The 4,038-nt window shown below is 42.4% G+C and overlaps 1 long non-coding RNA gene across 1 annotated transcript; it reads right to left on the bottom strand.

The window, feature by feature from the left end:
* Positions 1 to 1,954: 1,954 nt before the first annotated feature.
* Positions 1,955 to 3,421, bottom strand: LOC147331703 (uncharacterized). Its single transcript, XR_015128716.1, has 3 exons — positions 2,842 to 3,421; positions 2,228 to 2,744; positions 1,955 to 2,114 (listed from the first exon to the last, which is right to left on the bottom strand). It is a non-coding gene; the product is annotated as an uncharacterized LOC147331703 (long non-coding RNA).
* Positions 3,422 to 4,038: the final 617 nt, after the last annotated feature.

Here is a 4,038-nt window from a genome sequence, read left to right as displayed (position 1 = left end):
ATCATCGCTCACGCTTTGGGTGCGGTGTTTCGTGCTCAATAAGAGCACATTTTTGCCGCGGCGGGGCACGTACGACACGGCCGTGTGCGTCATCCTAAAAGCGAAAACTGAGGAAAACACCTCTCGCCCCCCTGTCTGAAGGAGCTGCTGCGGGAGCTCTGGTTTATTCTTTCTGATGGTTCCAACCAGGGTCATTTTTCTTCTGAGGAGTTCTTCTGACAGAGGAAACGATGTGAAGAAGCTGTCACATGTGACAACTCGTCCCTGGAGCCCCTCTGTCAGCTTCAAAACGACCCGCATTCCCAGGTTGACTGCAGGGCGCTCGCCAGCTGGTTTGCCTGTGTACAGCTGCAATCTCCAGGCGTATGACGTATCCACGTCGCAGGCTGCCCATATTTTCAGCCCGTATTTGGATGGCTTCTTGGGCATGTATTGTCTGAACCCGCACCTCCCTCTGAACGGGACTAGTTGCTCGTCCACACAAATTTCCCTCCCCGGGAAGAACATCATTTCTAGGCGGCGGGTCCACATATCCCAGATTTGACTAATGGGAGCCAGTTTGCCAGAATTGCGTCTCGGTCTTGAAAGTTTGTCATCGAAACGAAGGGCCCTGCCAATATGGTGAAATCTTTTTTCTGACATGGTAGCCCGAAATACAATGCGGCCAGTTTTCTCATTCCACAGACTGAGCGTGGACTCGTGCTTGGACCGGTAAACTCCTGCCAGGATCAGTAGCCCCACGTAAGCCCGCAGCTCGTCGCTGTCCACGTCTTTCCAATTTTCGATCGTACGCCTCCCCTGGAGATTCGTCATGGACACAATGTTCAGCATGATTTCATCAGTGACAAAGATTAAAAAGCTGGATACCGGGTCACAGATCCGAGCGGCGGCGTAATGCGTAGGTCCGGTGTACCCAGTAGCGGCTGGAACATGATGCAGCGTCTCGGCGTTTGTTGGATTCCACATTAATCCATTTTTACTAATCCACCCCGCTGGTGCTTCCTCCGTGTCTCCGCTCTCAATTTCAGAAGATTGGGCTCCGCTTGAGTCGGAACAGGACTCCAGCTCCTCCGTTTCCTCCCCCGTTGAAATTTCCTCGTCATCCCCAGAGTCCTCTGCAGAGGAGGAGGAGCTGTCCTCGGGATCCATGATCATTCTCAGCGCTTCTTCCGTGTTGTAATGTCTTGCCATTTTGGAAAAGACTACTCCTGCCTCTAAAGCTCATATTTATAACCACGGCTTTAGTGCAGCTGCGTAAACAACCTGCGCTTGCAGACAAAACAAAGTCTTTAGTTCTTAGGTTTACATTTGTTGTTTGTATTGCAGTGTGGACCTCAAAGGAGAAAAAACGTTTGAAATCAGACAAAAAAAGGAGTTAGACACACACTCCTTTCTCTTTTTTTTTTTTTTTTTTTTTAGACACACACATTGATAGTGACCCACACTCATCATTTGAGCTGAAAAACACTGCTGTAAATATGGGATTTTCCAGCAGGGGTCAAATGTGAAGCAAGGGCGCCACCTGGTGGACAAATAAAAAGATTACAACTCTAAGGCCCCTACTGCAAAATGAAAATGAAACTTAAACATCGACGATCCCTTTGACCGTAATTAATTTGCAGTGAAAAATAGCGTTTATAATGGGTTTCAATGGGGCACAAATCGACCACTAAGCCCAATAGTGTAAGTTTATTTGTAGCTTAGCCACTGAAGCTAATTGAAGGAAGTCAGACTTGAATTTTGAAATAAAATCATATCAAACTTTTTTTTGGAGAATTTGGCTATAGTCCATTCAACACTGTGCAAATGGCATGTAATCAAAATTTGAAAAAGCCACAAATCGACCCTAAGACCCTCCAGGTTAATCAACAGGCCGTTGTTATGTATTTAAATCACATCTGACAGCTATTACAATTTATAGTTACAAAGTGTACATAACCTTTATATACTTACCATTGCCTTATTTGCCTCTTGTGATTGAAGAGCTGGCTCTGCATTGTTTAGCTCCTCAATGTTGTGCAAGGGCAAATCCAGAGGCAGTACCCCAGCATCTACCGATTCATTGCGGATGGCTCTGACCTCCTCACGGAGTTCATTAACAGCTCTCGTCAGGTCTGACAGAAAAAGATAAATTTTTTTTAAGTATTTAAGAATACAGACAACTTGTCAAACGTTTCCTTGTGTCACACACAGATATGTACAAAGACACTAGACAGTATTTTATTACCTGGTATTTTCACTCGAGGGGCCTGGGGAAACCATTTTTTGGTGGGCTGCTCATCCTCTGAGTCACTATATGTGTACAGGGGATTTGGTCTAAAGAAAAAAAGTTGAAAACGGTCATAAGTAATTACAAATGTGCTTTTGGAATATTTTTTCCTAAAGTTACAGTTTGATTTATAACAACACACACAGGAAACGGAGATGTGCAAGAAGGTACAGTATACAAGGAATTTTTGAAGTGCACAAGTGTACACGGCTTTGCATTTATAAAAAGTTTACAAGCTTCCACTTTTTGGACTATATTATGTGGTGATATTGCAGTATGCAAGCACCACAGATATGTATAAAAGACAAGATCATAAATTCTTAGCAATCAAAGATATGTTTGTGAAATAAAAAAAAGTTTTACTTGTGCTTTCTTTTATGACTGGTCTGAGTTTCAGCTTCGGACTGAAGGTCAGACGTATCACAATGTTCACTTAGATATTTCTGAAGACTGCGTTCTGCTTCGTGAAATGTGTCTGGAAGTACAAACACAATGTATGGCCAGACATAAATTAGGACACGAAAAACTTGTTATTGTTACATTTATACAACACCAATCCAGATGATACCCACCATGGCTTATTAGAAGTCGGACTGGTGCATAGGTGAGCCATGTTGCACCAGGATGAACTCTCCTCTTTACTGTGTCGTGGATCCTGAATGTGTCTCACGGAGGATATGGAGGCCATGACAATTTCTCCCCATTTATCCATGATCTAGGGACTATTTCTGTACCACCAGTGCTAAACTGCACAATGCACCAGTCTTTCATTTTTATCTTTTTTTTTAATTTGGAGTCCTTTTTTGCCCTGTCTAGGATAAACAGGAAACAGATAATTACAATATATTTCATAGTCACTACAAAACTTGATCTATTGATTGAACTAAATAATAAATAATAGCTTAAAATGTATATAGGCAACAATTACAAGCAAACCCGTATATGTAAGCATTTAAACACTGAAGATAATAAAATTAACAGTATTTTGTCTAAGTCTGCCATTGTAGGAATTCATGGCACCGAGACAAAAACATGGCGCACAGTGTGGCGTCAAAATAGGCGCACACCTTTGACGCTGCGTTTTCTCCGTCTTCCTCGTCCACACGTAAATGCTAAACGCAGTTTACGTGTGGACAAAAGGTGCAAACGCAAGTTAGGTGAGCGTGCAGCGTAAAGTTAGGTGAGCGTGCAGCGTAAAGTTAGGTGAGCGTGCAGCGTAAAGTTAGGTGAGCGTGCAGCGTAAAGTTAGGTGAGCGTGCAACGTAAAGTTTGAATTGAGTGCGAATCGAAGCGGGTGCTCACCAATCATTAAAAGTAACAAAGTCATTGAACACATTTATACAGTTACCTTTACGTTTATCAATCATATATCACAGATTTACAATTTTTTGTAGTACTATGCTAAAAAGCAACTACAGAGCGAAAGTCTGGGTCAAGCGCCGAGGCGACGGCAAGAACAAAGGAACCCTCGAAGCGTTAAAGCTAGCTTTGTAAGGGAATATAACGGAAAAGTATGAAACGAAAATGTTTTCTTTGTTGATAGACTTTGTTTGCAGTGCAATTTATTTGTTGCCGGATTGTAAGATGAAAGTAGACACAATTTCGGGCTCCCACATTTTATCCGAAACACTTGTTGGACTTGCTGTCCAACTAAGAAAAAGGCACAGTTTGATATTGCATTAATCTATTATTTAATTATCCACACTTAACAACTCTTGCACCCAATCCATAATAAAGTAATGACAGGAAATGTTATATAGAACCAAAAC

The sequence above is a fragment of the Aulonocara sp. 'chitande type north' Nkhata Bay genome, linkage group LG4 (genome assembly GCF_057382095.1).
Source record: "Aulonocara sp. 'chitande type north' Nkhata Bay isolate Kocher_YH1m ecotype deep benthic linkage group LG4, A_spYH_male_GT1.1, whole genome shotgun sequence".
NCBI classification, from domain to species: domain Eukaryota; kingdom Metazoa; phylum Chordata; class Actinopteri; order Cichliformes; family Cichlidae; genus Aulonocara; species Aulonocara sp. 'chitande type north' Nkhata Bay.
This window is presented reverse-complemented; position numbering and strand designations above follow the sequence as displayed.